At 49.3% G+C, this 21,232-nt stretch overlaps 1 protein-coding gene across 18 annotated transcripts in view; it reads left to right on the top strand.

Moving 5' to 3' along the window:
• RALGPS1 (Ral GEF with PH domain and SH3 binding motif 1) overlaps positions 1-21,232 on the top strand; it is a 282,278-nt gene that overhangs the window by 14,753 nt on the left and 246,293 nt on the right. For 16 of the 18 annotated variants that reach the window (XM_061199913.1, XM_061199909.1, XM_061199908.1 and 13 more), the window contains exon 2: positions 3,632-3,710. The exons of the other annotated variants lie outside the window; for them this stretch is intronic. The gene's annotated coding sequence lies outside the window, so the exon portion shown is untranslated. The remainder of the gene's footprint in view (positions 1-3,631; positions 3,711-21,232) is intronic. 18 annotated transcript variants of the gene reach the window in all.

Genomic DNA, 21,232 nt, shown 5'->3' with positions numbered 1-21,232 from the left:
AGAGAGGACCCACTGAAAAGATCCAGCAGTATAAAGGGAAATAAACAAGGGTGCAAAAAATAGAGAAGATCAGGCTTTGGGATAGAAGTTTCCAAACTTTTACTCAGTAAACTGAAGTAAATTTCAAACATCATCTTCTTTGTCCTCTCAGAGAAGCTATAGATGCTATGAAAGACGAAATGATGAGTCAACAGACTGAGGTGAAGCAGGAGTTTGTGGACTTAAAGAACGTGGGGAAATAAATCACGTATGCCAGCACTGAAATTAGTGGCGCTGCAGCAATTCAGGCTGTCAGGAGGAGGACAAACTGCCAATTTCACAAGGGACAGGAAAGCAACAGAGGAGACCGCAGATGTGGATGATGGACCAGACTGGAGACCAGAGCAAATCCTCAATTTTCCCGAACCGAAGAAGGACCTGAATCCATAAATTATAAGGGCTCATCATGAACCAGGCAAAAGTAACAAAATTAGCTAACACTTCAAATATCCAGGTGAAGTTTTTTTGTTTTTTGTTTTTGTTTTAATTTCAAGGATAGTGAGAGGATACCATTAGCATTCTGGTAGAAGGAACCTTTAAATCCAAGAAAAAAAAAAACTAGGCTAGGCTCAGGCTTGTCTACAGCACAGGTGCCAGAGGCAGTGGAGCAGTACTCATCGAGTTTTGAGGGAAGGGTTGTGACCCAAGAATTTCATACTCAGCCAAGTTTTATTTCACATTTGATGGTAACAGAAATTCATTTCAGTCTTACAAGGACACACCTTGAGTGTAGCTTTTGCCACACCCACGCACCATTCCTGGGGGGGAAAAATCACTGGAAGGCATGCTCCAGTAACTGAGAGATGAGTCAAAATGAAAGCCCATGAATGGACAAGTCAGAGTAGGAAAGGATTGGCAGTCAGAGTGGAACCATTCAAATATAAAATTATTTCTAAATAATGGTGATTATGATTATAAAATAGAATACAAATGAATTGATTATTAAAAGAAGATATAACATTAAACCATAATTAACAGAAAAAGCAGGAATAAAATTCCTGCTCAAACCAGAGATCACGCATGTGAACACAGTCTGTACTCTAAAGAACTGTACAAATGCGAGGGATGGAAAGATCTCCAGACTTTTTATATATGTCTGTTTCAAAGTTGGGTTGATAGACCCTTTTATTCTTTCTTTCCTGTCATGAGTCAGGTGTTGGGATTGGCATAGTCCATAAGCACGTTCTTTTTATCAGTGCCTTAGCCTCTTGTTGGGGTGTTTATGTTGGAAATAGTATTTCATTGCCAGTAGAAACAGTATGCTATTCGGAGTCAGAAGACCTGGGTTCCTGCTCTGATTCACCTTAGTTTTGTGAGCTTGAAAGAAGCACTAATTTCAGTCTCCTTTAAGAGTGATCGTAGTACTTACTTTGTGATATCTTACTGACCAGGATGGCTAAAATGAAAAGAAAAAAAAAAAAAAAGACTATATCAAGTGCTGGCAAAGATGCCGAGCAGCCAGAATGCTCATACCCTGCCGGTGGGAGTGTAAATTGGTTTAGCCACTTTGGAAAACTGTTTGGCATCATCTACCAAAACTGAACACGTACTCACCTTATGACCCAGCAGTTCTGTTCTTGGGCATCAGCCCAACAGGAAGGCATGCAAATGTGTTACCAAATGGCACCGCTCAAGAGTGTTACAGCAGCACCACCTGTGATAGCCCAGACTGGAAACAATCCCAGTGTCCATCAGTAGCAGAGTGGACAGATACAGGGTCAACTCCCACAGTGGGAAACTGTGATCAGTACGAGTTCATGAACAGCCATGAAAAATGAAAAATCAGGATGAATTTCACAAACATAATGTTCATTCAGGCACAAAAGGTTATGTACTGTATGGCTCCATTCGTATAAAGTTTAAACGGACAGAAGTAAGCTCTGCTGTTAGAAACCAGAGTGGTGACCACCCTTGGGAGGCAGGTAAAGATCGAAGGGGGTGCGGTGGGTGATGGGGGGCTCGTGACGTTCCTCCGTCTGGGTGCTGTTACATGGGTATGTTCACTTTGCGGGAATCCTTTGACCTGTGTGCTGGTATTGTATTATTGTATGCATTCTTCTGCACATATGCTGTACTTCCATGTAAAGTTTATTTAAAACTCTGTCAAAGGAAGCATAGCAGTCACATTGCTCTCACTAAAATTATTATTAATAATGAGAATGAAAGTTTTTTGTATTATAGAATAAAATAATTTAACATATTTCATCTTTATCTCTTCCTTCAGTTGTTTGCATTTGTTTTGTAATGTATAGAACGTGTCGGTACTTTAGAACATGTATTTAATTTACGAATAAACATATGTATGTTAGAGGTGCTTGCTTAATGTTTTTTCAGCTGTTGGGAGTGAAGGATCTGAAAGTTTAGTGAGCTGTGACTCAAGGTCGCAACAAAAGGGGGCAGCCTGAGCCGGGCCTGGTCTGGCTGCGGGAAGCAGGTGGCGAGCGGGGGGCCTCAGTCGGTTCGGTCGGCGGCCTGTGTTTGGGTTGGTTTCTTGCTGCTGGAGCGCGAAGTGTGGGCCAGGGGAGGGTGGCCTGAAGCTGGAGAGGGAGGCAGGGCCTGGCCTCTGAGCGCCTTGGGTTCCAGGGGCCTGGGGGGATGGGCTGCGAGGCAGCTCTGGAAGCCGGTGAGCAGAAGAAAGGAGCCAGCAGAGGTGGCCAGAGAGGCCGAGGAGACAGGAGGAGGAGAAGCATGAGGTCATTGTTTGAGGCCGCAGATGAGTTTCCAGAAAGAGGGACTGGTGAACCGTGTTGGAGGCTACTGAGAGCTTGGCCACTAGCCTGAGCCTCAGCCGTTAGGAGGTCCTGCTGACCGGAAGTCGGGCGGGGTGTTGCCGTGGGTGGTGGGGAGGAAGCAGCCTGGAGTTCAAGGGCCGAAGCTCTTTGGAAGACTGGGAGAACTGCGGATGTTCTCAGGCCGAGGGGAGGGCCGAGAGAGTGGAGGAGACTGAGGTGCGAGGGGGGTGCCGGCCCCGGGTCTCCGGTGGACGCCTCTTCCTCAGAGGTGGGAGTGGGGGGTCAGGAGAAGACGCAGAAACATTTAGGTTAAAGGAAGGACCCGAAGGAGCCGAAGGCAACTTTCCGCAGTGAAGGAGGTCATGAAGCCGCCCACCTGGCTGTGGAGGGTGGAGGGAGGGGGCGCTTTGGAGAAAGGAAAACAAACCAGCCCCGGGGCCCTCTGCAGGCCCCGGGTGCAGGTTGCTTGTCTGTGCCAGTGGGTGGCTGAGAGGCTGCCCCCGTGCTGGGCGGGCTGGGCACTGCCTCCCTGGCATGCATTCTGAGGCAGGGGTGTTTGCATTTGTCCCCAGGCGGACCCTCCCATGCTTACCACAGCATGTATCCAAAGCATGGTGGGAAAGGAGAATAGTGACCGAAGAAGTTGAAGTTAATTCCGGTGATTTTAGGACAGGCTCTGCTACCTGATAGGCTAATGATATCACATATTGATCTATGGGGAAGGTTTTTGACATTTCAAAGAACAGATTCAAATCAGATCTTCTAGCACTATAGTTGGTCTGACCTTGCTGAGCCTTGAGAAACAAGTCTTACCGTCTGGAACATCGTGTAAATGGAATTATCCCCCCTACTTTTTACAGCGGCTACTGTTTGGAAAGAGACGTGCTGGGATGGTTTATCCTATTGGCCTGGGATTATGAAGCCCAACATGTGTTCCTGGTAAGTGGGTTCAGTGACCCTAGTGACCTGTGCCCTCTTGAGCAGGGAGCCAGGCTGTGGCACCCAGAGGTGCAGCTGGTATGGGTGAGCCGGGTCCTGTTGCAGTCCGAGGAACCTGCTATCAGTGAGTCTGCAGGGTCGAGGAGGGCACAGGGGCTTTCGGGACATCAGGCATCCGCAGTGAGCCACACGCAGAGGGTGTTTTAGGGGCTTCTCCTCGCCAGAGGAATTAAGCTCTGGGGTTTTCACCACTGGTTCTCGTATCAAGGGTTTTTTCCTTTCTTTCTCTCTCTGCCTCCTCCGCGTGCAAGACCACTTGTTGCCACCCTGTTTTGCTGTCATCCTTTTGCTCCTGTTGCTCAGAAGACAAACATTCTGTATCGACGTCCCAGCAGTTGGGGTGACTTGGGCGACCTCCTTTCTCTCAACCTCAGTCAGGTCCTTGTGCCTCCCCACAAGCCCCTCCCCTCTCTCAGTTCAGCTCCCCTCCTCACTTTCGGCTGTCCTTGCTTCAGACCCTTCATCAGAGAGGGCCGGCTCATTGTGTGAGTTACGCTTGGCCCTGGGAGGATGGGTGAAGGAATATGAAGATATATGGAATCTTGTAAGATTCAAGGAATAAGACTTGATCACTGTCTTCAAGAGACTCTGTAATCTACTCGTCAACCCCCTGCCTCCCTCTCCCCTCCCCCCCCAACCCCCCCAATTCTTGCTCCCTGAGATTCTGCCCACCTCATCCGGCATCTCTTCCAAGAATGCTTTTCTGCACTCCCCAACTCACTGGAGCTCTCCTCCTTTTAAACTGTCCTGACACTTGTTTCAACCCCCTCTCATGGCCCTGGCCACGATCCGCATTGCATTGTGCTTTTTTGATGTCCCCTGTACCTCCTGCCTTTGCTCCTTGACTGGACTTCAAGCTCTTTTAAGGCAGGGATTGTGTCTTGCTCATTATTGTATTCTGTGCAGTGCCTTGCTCAATGCCTTATACATAGTAGGTGCTCAATAAATTTTACTAGACTGGAACCAGCATGGACTCTCTCATGGCTCCCAGCATCCTTCCCCTTTGCAGCCATGGTCCTCAAGTCTTGAGATACCGTAAGATAATAGGGGAAGAGGCAGTGAGTATTTGCCTAGAAGAATCCTAGGAGATTTTATTCAGGTAGGAGCAGTCACAAAAATGCTAAAAGCTGAAATATTACAATATTTTTCAGATTCTTCTAGTAGCCTTACCCTTCTGTCAACCTACTTTCACAAAGAGGCAGAAGGTAAAGTTTCTGATGCTTTCCTGCCAGGGCCCCAGTCTTCCTTCCTTGATATTGCATGATTAACTACAGTGCAAGTAATTCATATAGTGCTTAGAAGAAGCAAGTTCCCTGAAACTTACGTATCAGAGGGATTGGTTCCCCTAAGGAGGATGCTGGAAATAACTGTTGGTTTAAAGGTAAGAGCATATGAGAAAACTGAGACTCAGAGATAAGTAATTTCCCTGTGATCACACAGCAAGTAAGTGTCAGAGTTGATATTTGACTCTAGGTCAATCTAGTTCTAGAAATGCAGTTCCTCTCCTCTGTCTGTGCTTTTGAGTCTGATTAGAACTGGATTCCATGAGAGGCGCTGCAGCTGCCCACTTGCTTCCTATGCCCTCTGAGGGACTGCCCGAACTTGCCGATCCCGGGGGATCTGGGTGGAATTGCTCCCTGTCCATGAAGCTGGGAGAGGACTGCCTCTCCCCCATCATCACTAGGGGACCAAAGGGCAGAGGGTCTCCTCCCCACTTCTCAGCAGGAAGATCACAGTTTGCCACCTCATTTCACTTGGGTCCCCTTGAACAGAGGCTGTCAGGTTGTACAGGGCCTCAGGCTTGTCACTGCCACAGAAGCTCGAACGGTCTGCCATGAACAGGGGCTGTGTGAACCTGCACCCTTCAGCAGGCAAAGACACGTGACAGCTTTGTGGGATCTTAGCTGGAGAAGGAGGGAAGCCAAGCTTCACACTTGGAGCAGTGGCTCCTTTGAGGCAGGATGGAAGGAGAGGGTGCGTAAGAACTTTACAAGGAGAGAGCTCCTAGGGGGATGCAATTAAAGGGTACCAGAGGCTTGCTGGAACTAAAAAACATGGCTTTTGAATTTAAAAACCAATTTAAGAACTGAAATTGGTGGTTTGGAAGGTCAAGTAGAAGAAATGCCTCACAATCCAGAACAATAATAAAAAGAAATGGAAATAATGAATTAAAATGTGAGACACTGTCCATGAGGGAAGGCCTTGGAGACCTTATCCAGGGGACCTGGCATGATGTCCTGGGAGTTCCGGAAGGAGAAAAAGGAATAGATGGAGGAGTAATAGGGAAACAATAAAAGAAAATGTCACTGAATTGAAGACAGATTTGATTCTTCAGATTAAATGGATCCATTCATCCCACGCAAAGCCCAACACTTAGACCTACTTTCTAGTAAAATTCCTAAACTCCAAGAAGAAAGAGAAAAATCTTAAAGTTTAAAAGAAAAATTATATTTATTTATTTATTTTTGGCTGCATTGGGTCTTCGTTGCGGTGTGCGGGCTTCTCATTGCAGTGGCTTCTCTTGTTGCGGAGCACGGGCTCTAGGCGTACGGGCTTCAGTAGTTGTGGCACGTGGGCTCAGTAGTTGCGGCTCGTGGGCTCTAGAGCGCAGGCTCAGTAGCTGTGGCGCACGGGCTTAGTTGCTCCGTGGCATGTGGAATCTTCCTGGACCAGGGCTCGAACCCGTGTGTCCTGCATTGGCAGGTGGATTCCTAACCACTGCGCCACCAGGGAAGTCCTTAAAGTTTTATAGGAAGAAAGAACAGGCTGTTTTCAAAGGAGAGAGAATTAGGCTCTCATTGGGCCTCCCATATGCAGCCCTGGAGGCTGGAAGATGGTGGTCCGGGGTCTCCAGACTGTTGGAGAAAGGGGGCCACAGCCCTCGCTGAGCCAGCCGAGATGTCACTCCTGGTCATTGGGAAAGAAAGACATTTCACACGCATGAGGACATAAAGCATACGTCATCTGGTAGGTGTGCCTGAGGAAAACGCCCAGTGAAGTTCTCTAACCGAAGGACAGAGCAGAGATTCTGGGGTGGGGGACATGGAGAGTGCAGGAAGCAGTGAACTGTGGTGCACCCTTTTAGTGCACAGAGATTAATCTCATTGGCCATTGCTACTGTGAGTTAGAATTTTTATTGTGTGTTATTAAGGGCTTTTAAAAGAGAGGAGAACTGTATGGGAAAACAGAACAGGCTGAAAATAAAAATTCTAAACCATCTCTGTAAAACCCAAGGCTTTGGGAGAAAGAATGGGAGAGTGGGGAAATGAATGTTCCACTTTTAAGAGACTTAAATAAACATAGGGCAAATAAAACGTAAAGCCATTGTTATTTATGTGTATTACAAGAAAGAGAAATAAAGGTTCAGTTTTGACTTTTGGGAATCAGAAGGTGTATTGGTTAGGACTAGATTTTGTTGCATGTAGTGGATAACCCTGGAATAATGATGGCTTAAACATATAAGGGTTTATATCATTTCATGAAAAAGTAAAGAGGTTGGTGTGGTGGAATCAAAGTCATCACAGAGCCGCCAGATTCCTTATATCTCGCTGCTCTTCCCGCCATAGCAGATTGCCACCTGACTCAAGGTGGCTGCTTGAGCTCCAGTCGTCACATCTGCATTCCAGAAGCCAGAAGGAGAAAGGGGAGAAGAAGGGTGTGCCCTTTCCCTTTCAGATACTTCTCAGAAGTCCCACACAGCACTAACATTTACATCTCACTGAGTGGAGCGTAGCCACACTGAGCTGCAAGGGAGCATGGAGTGTGCTTAGCTAAAAATAGGAGTTTTCTTGCTGAAGAAGAAAAGGAGAAAGAAAGAAGTTGGAAATCTTTGCCTCAAAAGATCATCACTAGCAGAATGCAAATAAAAACAATAGTTTTCTTTTTTACCTTTTTAAGTGGCAGAATGTTACAAAGATTGATAAAATCCAATGTTAGCAAGTGATTGGGGAAAGTGAGTGCTCCCTTACATTGCTGTTGGGAGTATGAATTGTTCTAACTTTGGGGGAATATAATTGAAAATATTTAATGAGTATTAAATATCCATATCTGTCAACCCAGCAGCAATTCCTGCAGAAATAAAGCACCAATGCAAAAAGCAGTACAAAGCTGTTTTCTGCACCACTGTTTGTAGTGGCAAAAAAGTGGAAGGAATGGGAGCCCCCATCAGCCATGTATTAGGCAGTTATTAAAAAGGATCCAGCTCTCTCTACCTTGACATGAGGGAAGCCCATACACATCGTTAGGTTTAAAAAACAAATTGCAGAATAATGTCTCCAGCAGTGGTTGCAGACTGGTGGCCAGCAATAGTGTGTGCCAGGCCAGTGCTAAGTGCTTTACATTATTCTCTTCTCACAGTGAATTTACAAGGAAGGGACTGTTGGATTGCCTCTTTTCAGAGGAGGAATTTGAAGCACAGAGACTACGTGACTTTCTTAACGGTCACCTAGCCAATAGACACTGGGCCCAGGATGTTACCAGGTCTCCATAATCTGAGCTCTTACTAACTCTGCTACTCTACCCAAGGAACACTGTCCAGTCTCTCTCTCAGATGCCTTGTATGGCCAGTTCAGTGCTTTCCAAATGTTCAAAATGGAAAGCTTTAAGTGGCATAGTTGGCCACAGGCCCCATCTGTGCTTATTCTGTTACACCTGCAGCTTTGCCGTGACATGATCTGCTGGGCCCCGCAGGCGTTTGAGGGTACGACCTTGGGTTCTGGTCTAGTCCCACTTGGTTACAGGTATTTATGTTGCTTGGCACAAAGGCTTGGAGGAGTGTACTCCTGGCTGCCCACTGTGATTACCTTAGGTGGGTGGAAGGGGGTCGGCATTGGGGGAGGGTGGTTTCATGGCTTTTTATTTGTACACCCCTCTTGGGTTTGGCTTATAGCAACAAAGATATGTTGCTTTTGTAGTTTAAATAGGAAGTGCGATAAAGTATATATATAATTTACAATGATGAAATATCAAGAAACAACCCAGATAAATTACTACACCTTCCTTTTTGTCATTTGTTTCTTTTGAGATTGCCTTTATAAACGTCTGTAAGCAAGGAGACTTGAGTTTTCTTTTTTATAAGACGAAGTTTTGGGACTTCCCTGGCAGTCCAGTGGTTAGGACTCCATGCTTCCTCTGCCAGGAGCCCAGGTTTGATCCCTGGTCGGGGAACTAAGGTCCTGCATGCTGCATGGCACGGCCAAAAAAAAAAAGACAGAAAAAGAAAAAAAAAGATGAAGGTTTAGGCTGTCAGTTGTATTAGCATTGACATCTCATTCTTGAACTGCACATAAATAGGCATCAGCAGTGGTCCTCCCTGATCAGGAGAAAGGCTCTGCCCTTCCGTAACCTCAGAGTCAGAGATGGGAAGCATGTGGAGTGGGGTTGCTCAGAAAAGGGTTTGTGAGCCGCAGAAGCCGTGGGCCGCTCCTGATGCTGCCTGCGTGACCCTCTCGCTGGAAATCTTGGGGAGGCAGCCGAGCGTGGCCACAGCTGTGACCGTCCAGGGAGGACGAACATAACTCAAGACAAATAGGACGAGTGCTAAGGAAAAGTCTGGGTGCTCTAAAAGCCTGTAGGAGAAGGACACAACATAGTCAGGTGTCACAGAAGGGGTCCCAGAGGAAGTGACATTGAAAATGAGGCTGGAAAAGGGCAGGAAGGAGTGGGGAGGAGAGGAGGGGCGAGGATGGTTCTAGGGAGAGAACCAGCCCCTGAGCACACCTGGCTGCGGGAGACAGCACAGTGGGCGTGGCCACCAGCCGCTCTAGTGCCCTTCTGGCACCTGTTCTAGTCTGCAGGTCTCTCCTTCCTTGGCTGGAAGCCACTTCCAAGGGGCTGGGTTGGGGAGGGGCCTGCAGAGGGATGCACCGCCCTCTCCCCCCCAGGGTAGTGCCTGTGACTCTCTGTGGGTTGGGTACCTCTCAGCCCCCTTCCTTCCCTCACACCAGCTTCCCTCAGTGACCTTGCCTACCGACCCTCTACTGCGAGGACCACGGCCTTGACCACCTGGGATCAGGGCTGGAGGGATTGTTAAGGCAAGTCCCACCCACTTTTCACTGAGGCCCCTCCTGGGTGGCAGCTTCTACCTGAGCTGAACCTGAGCCCAGAGCGTTGCTGCTTCCCCTGCCCCCACCCCAGAAGTTTGCATCACTTCTCCCTGCGTCCCCCACCCTCCCCAGTCCTGCAGGGGTGCTCTCCTTGAAGTCCCTTTGTGCAGTCCAAGTGCCTGGGGGTGCTGATGGGCGGCTTAAGCATCGCAGTCTTGCCCTGAACTTGCCCCTTCCTGTAGTAGGCTGGGGGAGTGGTTCATTCATTTTTACTGAGAACACAGCAGAGTGCTGGGTACTGTGTTGGGAACTGGGAGTAAAATAACAGTATTTGAGCACTTACCCCGTGCCAGGCGCTGTGATCAACACTCCACAGAGGTGGCCTCAGTTCAGGAACTTAATGCATATAAAACGCTTAGACAGCCGCCTGGTGCCCACCACTACTCCCGAGTACCAGCTGGTGCTATTAGTTGTCCTTGCCATAACCACACGAGGGGAGGACAGTCCTGTATCTCCACGCAGAAACGCAAGCTTAGAGGGGCACTTGCCTGCTGTCACACAGAACTCAAACCCGGAGCTCTCCGAGGGTGAATGAGTAGGCGTGACTCTCGCCTTCCAGAGCTCATGGTCTAGCAGGGAGATGCCCGGCAAGAGCACTTCCTTGTCAGAGTGACAGGTGCTACAGCGGGCTGAGTGAGGGCACACAGAAGAGGGGCCGAAGGATGGGGGAGAGGGGAAGACTATTGCAGGCAGAGTCCTCGCTGAGATCAGCGTCACTTCCTCATCACCCGTGGGATGTCTGTTTCCTCTGGGCTTTGGCGAGGAGGCTCCAGTTTGGTGGTCTATGCACGTGCTCAGTTAGCGGTTAATCATTTGAGGGCCTAGATATGGCTGCCCCTCCCAGCCAGACTCCTGGGACCTCGTCCTCCAGGCACTCTCATTGGGGAAGACCCCTCCACGTCCAACCACTGTGTGACCTGAGGTCCTGTCACTCTGTGAACCCCCAAACTTCTTGGGGACACACGTGCAGATGGCCTGGGTTATGGCTCTGTGTTGCCCACCCTACCTCTCACTCCATTTCTGTGAGTACCTTCAGCTGCCCCGTAGAACTGCTCCGTTGCAGTTAACGCAAAGGAACGAAATGTCATCATAGAACTATGATTGAAGATCCAAGCTAAATAAATCCCACCATGACCATGCCACTCCAACAAATCAAACTGTTCATGTTGCCCGTTGCCTTTCCAGTCCCTGTCCACAGGGCAGATAGGTTCTTATACAGTTGTTGTGTGTCTTGCCTCTTTTTTATTGATACATTGAGGGGATTGGAAATGAGATTGATCAGTTAGGAGATGGCCACCAGGTGGCGCCAGAGCACCAGACATCCGACTCCAACCTCCTACATCTGATCCCTGCCGGTGGGAGCATCCCTCAAGTGCTTGTCTCTGGAAATTCACTTTCAGTTTTCCCTCCAAATGCTGTGTTGCTCACAATAAGTGTTCCATAGTTATTTTAAAAGAAATCAAGCAATACTGAAGTGTATAAAAAGTAGAAAGTAAAAGTGCCATACAATGACACCTGTAAGAAGCATGGACATTAAGACTTGAGTACATATCCTTCTAGACTTTTGTGTGAGTGTTCACAGGTATGCACAAATATTTCGAAACATGTCCAGATGTCGTTTTCTCAGTGAGCACTTCTCAGACCACTGCCCCCATTTAAAATTGTAAGCCCACCCCCTCCCCACTCTGCCTATACCCTTTCTCTGCTTTACTTTTTTATCACCAGCTTATAGGCCATATATTTTACTGGGTGCTTTATTTATTGTCCGTTTCCCCCACTAGAATGTACTGGGGGATTTCTGGCTTTTTCATCACTGCTTTACGCCCAGCACCTAGAATAGTACCTGACACATACTAGACTTTTGGTAACTTTTTGTTGAATGAATGAACAAATGAATAAGAGTGAATATGTCCTGAATCTGTGGACATCTTTCTCTGTCTGTAAATACTGATCTACCTGCCCAAGACCACTCTGCAGAGAGTGAGCCAGAACTCCTGGGGAGCTTCTTTCTGTATTAAGAGAACTTCATCATCTCATGTGGCATTTCAGAACCCTGCTGATGTCTTTTCCTATACAGAAGTTTTAATTTTTCACATAGTTAAATCTGCCAGTAGTTTCCTTTGTTTTCTAGCTTTTATATCACCCTAGAGAGGACTTCACCCTGGGACAATAAAAAAGAATAATGACTTGTGTTTTCTTTGGTATTTTTTTTTCTTAGAGCTTTATTTATTTTTTAAAATTTATTTATGTGGCTGTGTCGGGTCTTAGTTGCGGCACGCGGGATCTTTGTTGGGGCATGTGGGATCTTTCCTTGCAGTGCATGGGCTCTTTGTTGAGGCACGCGGGCTCTCTAGTTGCGGCGTGCAGGCTTAGTTGCCTTGCGGCATGTGGGATCTTAGTTCCCTGACCAGGGATCGAACCCACGTCCCCTGCATTGGAAGGTGGATTCTTAACCACTGGACCACCAGGGAAGTCCCTCCTTTGGTATTTTTATGGCAATTTTTTGGTTTGGTTAAATCTTTATCAAAGATTTATTCTTATAAAGGATACTGGGTAAAATTTAAAATAAATCCCCCCTCAAGTGAATAGAAAATTGTTTCATCAACATTTATTGAATAATCCATTCTTTCCCACTGTTTGAAATGCCATCTTGATCAGATATTAATTCTCAGCTATACTTGATCCTATTTTTCTGGACTGTGTTCTGTCCTGCTGACCATTTATCATCAACTGCGGCTTCCTGAAAGGACAGGTGCCGTCTCATTATACTTCTTTTTTGAAAACTTCTTAGCTATTTTTAATTATTCTTCCAGACAAAGTTTTAAATCAACTTGTTGAATTCTGAAATGGATCCTCTTAGGATTCAGAGTGAATTTGCATTTTACTTATAGATCAGTTGTGGAGAACTGATGTCTTTACAATATCATCTCCTTATTCAGAAGGAGTGAAATGTCTCTTCTTTGATTTAAGTCGTCTTTTTTTGTCTATAAGTAAATTTTAATAATTTGCTTCAAATGATTTTTGTACATTTCTTTTACAGTTTATTTCTATGTATTTTTTTCTTTTCTTAGGCCCTTGTGCCATTACATTTTCTAGCTGGTTATTGTTTGGATAGAGGAAACAGTTGATTTTATGGCCAGATGTCTAACAGAGCTTTCTTCTCTATCCGATTCCATCTGCTTCAAATCTTCTAGGAATTCTTAATTTTTGGTTTGTTGTTGTCATCATTCCCTGTACTTCAACATTGCAACAGATTTCTCAGCCTTCTTATTTTTCATTTCAACAAGATTAGAAGAGGGGAAAGCATATGTGTCGACCTAGTTCATTGTCTTGAAACTAAAATCTATTCATATAGTTTGATGTGAAAATGTCGTGTTCTACGCGGCCTTTGGCACCCTCCCACCCCTCGCGCTGCCGTATTCGCCACGGAATGTGGAATGGCACTGGGACACAGCCTACAACTCGGTGGGTGTTGCCCTTAAACCCACGCTCTCCCGGCTCACCCCGCGGGGCACGCCCTCTGCTCCTTGTCGGCTTTGTCCTGCTGCCGCCGCTGCTTCTGCAGCCCGGCCTGGCCCACCCTGCCTTACTCCCCACAGACAGCGTCCTTCCTAATTTGGTGGGAAGAGCCAGGCTGTACACGGTGGGTCAGGACTCCGAGGTACTTGTCTGGAAGGCCCAAGAGTGTGGGTGTCCTGTTCCGCCAGCCTCCTCTTCGCCTCGAGGTTTCCGAAGCGCCTGGTCACAGGAGGAGCAGCGGCAGAGGAGGATAAGGGACCCTCACCGTGAGCCGCCCGTGCCTGCCACCCGCTCCAGGGCTCTCTGGTCAACACTGCTTGAAGCAAGTGATGGCCTCCTAGCCCACTGGGGCCGCCCCCGCCCCTCGCTTGCTCCGTATCGTGGGTCCTTGCCTTCCTCTGGCAGCGACAGCGCCCAGGGCCGTGCCTGCCAGGCGCGCACTCGGGTGCAGGTGGGAGTCGGAGCCGGCTGAGCCCAGGCAGGGGCCCTGTCCACCCTGTGGGTCTCAGAGCAGCAGTGGGGAGAGGAGGGGGCCCTGAACAGGCGTGTCACCTGCGACACCTGGTGATGCTCCTGACGGATGTGGTCCAGGCAATGACCTGGGCCGTCACCGGTCACACCAGTACTTCCTCTGCCCTTGGCAGGGACTAGGAGGGAGGGAGGGACCCTCTGCTCCTTATAGGAAACTGCCTTCCGTCCGATCCTCTGTCTACTGGAGACGGTGTTTGTTTGGCCCACACATAATAGGCATAAAATGCCCGAACCTCAATACCCCAGAGCACAACCCTCGAATCGTGGTTTGTGCGGGAAATGGTGAGTCCCAGGCATCAGGCCTGGCGGTGGAGCTTGTGTGCATGTATTGAGGGGTTGTGAGGGTGTAGGATCCCTTTTTAAATTTAACTTTTTATTTTGAAATAACGTTAGACTCACAGAAATTTGCCAAACCGGGCATAGCATTTACACATACCATTCACCCAGTTTCCCTGTTGACTCACGTAACCACAGTGCGGTTATCAAATTAACCTGGGTGAGTTAGTTTAGGTACGACACTATGAACTAAACTAGCAGCCTTTTCCAGATGTCCCCAGTTCCCCTGCTCCAGGGCTCAGCCCAGGATCCCTCCCTGCGCTTAGTTGTCGAGTCTCATCAGTGTCCTCCAGGCTGTGACACTCCCCAGTCTGCCCAGAGGGTCACACCACGTCCTCACTGGATGAAATTCATGGCCTGGCTTTTGTGCTTCTGCTTCACCTACCTGTAGAGCCAAAGCGTCTCATCTGAGAGACTTTGCCGGGCCCCCAGGTACCGTCCTAGGTGCCCACGGCACTCTTGCTGCCAGATCCCAGGGCTGTCCCCAGCTCCATCCTGAAGGGTTCTGCGGTGTCTCAGGCCACTGGCTGAATACTTTCTCCTCTTCCTGCTGCCAGCTCCTGTATAGTAAGGTCGCTACTCAGGCGGAGTCGTCTTCTCTTATCCATCAGGGTATTTCTCCGACTTCCTTCTGGAGGAAGATCTGGGATGCAGCCTGTTTTCCTCCAGCTGGGTATGTATGCTCTGCATACAGGAAAATTCACTCTTTTTGTGTATGTCCTGCAAGTTTTTGATTTATGTTTTCAAAGGATCACTCTGTTTGTGTCGAGAATAAACCATGAGGAGGCAGGGGTGTGGCAGGGACACTGCTTCGGAGGCCGTCCTGCTGTGCAGAGGCTCGGGTCAGTTTGGAGGTGGTGAGACGCGGTGTGTCCCCCAGAGAGGGCTTATCCCTGCCGGTGGCTGCCCACGAGGACACAGGCACCCCTGCTCTTCCAGTTGCAGGTGACACTGCCTGCCTTTCCCCAGAGCAAATGTCCCCTGGCCGGTAATTAAGATTAAGTGGGTGGCTGATGAGGGCTGTGCGGAGTCGGGGAGAGGGAGTGAGGCGCTGGGTCCCTGGTTTGGCTTTCGCGATCCCTAACGTGCAGAAAGGGAAGTGTCACTGCCAGGCTTCCAGAATGGAAGTGTGCCAGTCTGGATGCTCCCGGGCTGTCTTGGGTGTCTGGGATGTCCCAGGCAGGCCACCCTCATTTTCTCACTCTCTCTTTCACCCCCATTTCCAGAAGCTGTCTTCAAGCCCTCCCCCACATGTATCCCTAGGTTTCCCATTTTCCTAAAACCTGCCTCCCCTCCCTGTGGAAAACTCAGGTCTTACTCATCAGCTAGTGGCTGCAGGTGAGGGTTTCTTTCTTCCGCCTGTTTTCTGCAGGCTTGTCTTGGAAGGGAGGAACCTTTGATTTCAAGAATAATTACATGGGCACGGGGGAGGGATGGGGAAGCTCCAGCCGGCCTTTTCAAAGAGGGTCTAAAATGAAACTATCCTGCCAACCAGAGGATTCATTTTGTTTTGGGAACCCTTTCATAGTTTTATGAGAAATGCGTATTTTTCAGTCACATTCCTCCTGTTAATTTAGAGGTGATATCTTGCGGTCTCATGCTAAGAGAGCATTGCCCTTGCTTACCCCTGCCCCGGGGAGGGTGAAAGTGGTGGTGACGGGTGTCAACACAAATAATAGCTGTCATTAATGATGTACCATGCCGGCCGCTTCTAATGTGCACCATCCTGTGAATCCCTTCAGCCATCTGTGAGGTCGCTACTGCAGTGTTCCCCATTTTACAGATGAGGAAAGTGAGGCTTGGCCAGGTCAAGCAACTTGCCCAGGGCACAAGGTCCGTGATGGGTGAGAATTCAAATCCTGGTTTATCTGTTTTCTAAGTCGCAGAGGTACCCAGCTCCTTCTCCTGCCTGAGAACTTGCTCCGCTGTAACTGTCCTATTCTTAGCTCCTGCCAGGCCTGTGGTTGTAGTTTGTCAACCTCTGGGGGGTGGGAGGTGTTGAACCACAGGCTGTGCCTGCATGTATACACGCGCACACACTTGCGTCTGTCTGTATATCTACTTGTGTGTGGCTGTGTGCACGGATGCTGCCCTGCCCTGTGTGAACGTGTAACCTTGGGGACAGGGACTAGGGATTGTGGGGACTTCCCTTTTTTATTTTATACCTTTTTAAAGGTATTACTCTTACGTAAAGGATTCTGGAAGCCCTCCTACTTGAGAAGAGGAGGCCTGAGTAGGCATGGCTAGGCTGGACTTTCTGAGGACGGATGGGCCGCTGGTTTCTGCCTCCTCGGCCTCAGCGCACAGTGTGTGGGGCGTGGGGGGCGCCGGGTCAGCGCTGTCACGTGAATTCGCGGGTGGCTGCCTGTCTGTGCCGGCCCTACGTCAGCTCCATGCACGTGGGTGCTTCCCTTCTCCAGGAAGATGTCCTTCCTTGTCCTTTTCTCCAGGTTTGCTCAGTTTCACAAGTTTTCTCTCGTTTTTGTCTATCTGCAGACCCTCAGACTCCATACCCAGCCCTCTTCCCCGAACACTGCTGCTTTCTCTCCCCCAGGGGGGCTCAGCCAGGGGGGCATTTGGACACAGTGGTGCCTCCTCAGCCGTCTAGCCCGCTCAGCTCATTATCTGCCCCTCAGTGAGGAGGGGAGATGTTGGATGTCGAGCATCTGGTGGGTGGCTTGAAAGGGGCGGGGGAGGGCGTGGCGAACACGGCGCCGAGGGATGGCATCTCAAGTCTCATGTGCTCACGTGGCCGGGGCCTCGCTTTGAAAGCCGCCAGGCGCTGCTGCTTGCCAGGAGGAGGCTTGGCCAGTTTGGAGAGGGTCGGGAGTGGGTATGGTGAGAGCGCCACTGCCAGCCCGCACGAGGGGACCTTTCCTGGGCACCTGGCAGGTGGTCCAGCTTCAGGGTGACTGTGACCCTGGGGGAGGCCTTTTGGTAATACAAAACGAGCACGCTGTGGCTGTCCAGAGAGAGAGGGAGAGAGAACACATACACTTATTGTTCCTGACGTGGAGTGAACAACTGGTTGTGGGCAGAAACCCTCTTTGGTTCTGTCTCCTCATCTTCTGTTGAGACGCAGAAGGTGGAGCAGCTGTGACCGAGCCTGTGGAGAGTGGCGTGGCCGTGCGAGGAGGCGGGCTCGGACACGGGCTCGGCGCCGTCTCTATGCTTGTCTGAAACATTTGGAAGACGTCACTCTCTTGTACTTGAACATTCCTGGATGTGTGTATTTTCTTTGAAACAACCTCCACAAGCTTAGGAAAAAGTGGTTTTTCTGCCTTCTCCACAGTGGTCTGCACCAGACTGTCTCCTGCTATTTCCTTGGTTTCCTGAACCTGAAACATTGAAGGAGAATTCTGAAAGTCTGGAAGGAAACCAACATCACATATGGGACTTTCCTTCCCCTCTTCAGGAGCCCACACACGAGACTGGAGTCTGTCACACAGAAACCAGAGACACGGGGTGGTTCTGTGGTTCTGATACAACTGCCACGTTCTTGCAAAGTTACGTCATGAGAATCTTTTCCTCCTGCAGTGCTTTGGTTTCCAAGGAGGCATTAGTATGAGAGTGTGTGCGTGTGTATGTGTGTAAGAGGTGAGGGAGAGTGGGAAGACAGGGTTTTTGGCCAAACTTAACAAGCTGGTGCCCTTCCCTTGGTGCCAGACTGCCTCCCTGTCCAGCAGGGGGTATGGGCAGGCAGGTGTGTGAAAAACGGATCCCTGAGTTACAGTGTAGTTTCTCTCTCTGAGCCTCAGTTTTCTCATCTGTAAAATGGTTTTTTAAAATAATTTTTAAAAATAAATTTATTTATTTATTTTCAGCTGCGTTGGGTCTTCGTTGCTGCGTGCAGGCTTTCTCTAGTTGCGGTGAGCGGGGGCTACTCTTCGTTGCGGTGCGTGGGCTTCTCATTGCGGTGGCTTCTCTTGTTGTGGAGCACGGGCTCTAGGCGCGCGGGCTTCAGTAGTTGTGGCACGCGGGCTCAGTAGTTGTGGTTCGTGGGCTCTAGAGCACAGGCTCAGTAGTTGTGGCGCACGGGCTTAGTTGCTCCGCGGCATGTGGGATCTTGCCGGACCTGGGATCAAACCTGTGTCCCCTGCATTGGCAGGCACATTCTTAACCACTGAGCCCCCAGGTAAGTTTTTTTTTTGATGCATGTAAATCCTTAGGCAAAGCCTTAAACAGAGTAAGTGTCTAATAGATTGTTGTGATGACAGCAGTAATCAGACTGTGTGTGAGCTCCTCGAGGGCTGGCCTGAGTCCTCTGCACAGAGCAGGGCTTGGGAAAAGGGTCACCAAGTTTACCAAAGAATTGAGGGGAGTGACCAGGAGGCAAGATGCTGTTCCTGTGGCTGTAGTGTCGGGGCCATCTGTTAAAGCTGGCTCTGTGGGGAGCCCTGCCTGGCTTATTAGCACCCCTGTTAGTCTAGGATGGGCAGGGCTGGGGGCAGGTGAGGAGGGGAACCTATTCCCTGTGCTCCTGGCACGCTGGCATCGGGGGTGTGCTTTCACACCTCTGGGCTTCTGCTCATGCTCAGAGTGCCTGTGGCCCAGCCCCCGTTGCCTAGAAACACCCCCGCTTGTCCTTTTAAGACCAGCTCAACGGCTCTTCTTAGTGATGTCTTCTTTGACGCCCAAGGTGAACCCGTGATCTGTTACACCACGTGTCCTGTGAGTATCTACCTATGGGATTTTCTCTCCCCCGCTACACTGCTGGACCCTGGAGGGCAGGGCTGTGTCATCTTTGACTCTGGTCCCCAGAACTGGTCCTTCAGGTCTCAGTGGATGGGTGTTGAGCCAATGAATGAATGAACTGCTGAGCAGTTACCCATTCGTAATGGCCTTAAAGGTAGGAGTCATTTATCCTCAGTTCCTCTCTTTTCCTCTCCTGTCACATGCAGTCCATCAGCAAGTCTTTGTCTGTTTCACCTCCAGAACCCCTCCCAAATCCATCTCTTTTCCCCATGGCCAGCAGTCCAAGCTGTCAGCATCTCTTACCCCCAGCTGGCTTCGCTGCTCCCATCTTTGGCCTCCCATGGAGTTCTCTGCACAGTAGCCACTGTGATCTTCAGAAACAGTGAGATCAGATCATGTCACTCCCCTGCTCAGAACCCATTCCCAGGCATTCCAGGTAAAACCCAAACTCCCCACCATGGCCTGTAAGACCCTTTATGCTCTGGCCCCAGCCCGTCTGTCCACCGCCTCCCACTGACTGGGCTCCAGCTGTGGCCGTCTCTCTCCATCACACACCTGCTGAGCTCCTGTGCATCTCAGGCCCTTTGCACTTGCTGTGGCCTCTGTAAAGGACACTCTGACTGGTTTTTCTGGTTGACTCCTTCCTAGGGCTTTAGCTCAATACTGCATCTTCAGAGTCCTTCCTTGACCACCCTGGCAAATACCGTCTTCCACCCTATTTTATTTCCTGAAGACCCTCATGATCTGAGTTCACATGTGGTTTCTGACTCCTGCGCTGGAATGTGAGTTCTCTGGGGGCAGGGTCTGTTCGCTTTGTGTCCCCTGTGCCTGAAACAGGGTCCTTGACCAGCCTTCCCTGCATTTGGATGAGAAAAAAATAACATCTTTATTTTCACTAACTTCTAACTGAAATTTGACATCTTTCTCAGTTGCTAATGTAGACAATAAATTATAGTAATATTTACAGTACCTGGGACTTTGTCACCAATAAAAGTCACAGCTACCTCCATATCACATAATAATTGTGGGCATGCATCTCAGAAAATTTATGTTCTTGACTACTTTGAAATTATGGTAGTTATTAGACCCACCAATAGATCTTGCTATTTAATGCAATTTTATATATATATATATATATATATATTCCCTTACCTGAAGAAATACATATATTACTATATTATAAATTACTTTGAAAATAATTTTATAACTGAATTTTAATACAGTTGGCTTCCTGAGTAGTCCTGTGTAACTGGTTTCCTGTGTAATTTTATTTTATTCATTTAAAAACATTTCTGTGAGAAGGGGCCCATGGGCTTCACCAGATGGCCAAAAGGGTCCAAGGTACAAAAATGGTAGGAACTCCTGGCTAGAACAAAGCCCGCACAAAGTAGGAGCTCGACGAATGCATGGATGGACAGGTGAAAGGATGGTGCACGTCTTCCCCCGTGAGGATGAGCCCCCTGTGTTTTTAGGGTCAGGTTATGGTGGCTTGGCATGAACTTGGTATTTAGGAAATAGCCTTGGTCAAGGTCTTTTGGAGATCTACTCCAACGATCGACACTGAATAAGAGGCATTTATTACAGAGCCCCGGGGGTCGGAACCTTTTCTTTCAGACACAGGCTCCCCCTTCAGGTTCTCTCTGCACATCTGCTGCCTCCCCACTCAGAGGGAGTCTCCTTGCACTGGGCAAGATCTGGCCACCCTCCCCTCCCGAGGGCATAGTGCTCAGTTCGGCTGACCAGCAGAGACTGGCACCGTAGGGTCCTGAGTTCCCGGAGAAGCAGGTGGGCATTCTGGTCCAATCAGTCCGGCCTGGGAGGCACGGTCCACATATTCAGGGGCCTTCCCGTGGGGTAGGGGAGGGGTTCTCAGGGAGGGGCCTGGGCTGGGCTGACCCCCTTGATGGGAGTCTGGTCCCTGGCGAGGAGTTGGGGCTTGGCGGGGCCTCAGTGACAGCAGGTGGATGGGTGAGGGTTCCTCTGGGCCCTGGAAAGGATGTTCCATTCTGCTTGGTCCTCTTATTTCTTAGCATGTGAAATATCTCTCGTCTGAGAGTCACTGCCCATAAATTAGGCTGTTCTGTCAGTGGCGAGACATGCAGGAGTCACATTGGAAACAAGCGGTCTGTCTGTCTTTCCAGCTCAGGCCGCCAGTAGGAAGAACGATGGGTAGCATGGGTGGGCTGTCACTTTGTCTCTAGGTGGGCTGGGCCAGAGTGGGCCGGGGGTTGGGGGGGGCCGTTCAGGCCTCATGGAGGAGGAGCCCTGCGCCGCTCG

The sequence above is a fragment of the Eubalaena glacialis genome, chromosome 9 (genome assembly GCF_028564815.1).
Source record: "Eubalaena glacialis isolate mEubGla1 chromosome 9, mEubGla1.1.hap2.+ XY, whole genome shotgun sequence".
NCBI lineage: Eukaryota > Metazoa > Chordata > Mammalia > Artiodactyla > Balaenidae > Eubalaena > Eubalaena glacialis.
The sequence above is the reverse complement of the archived record's forward strand: the minus strand, read 5'-3'. Positions and strand labels throughout refer to the sequence as shown.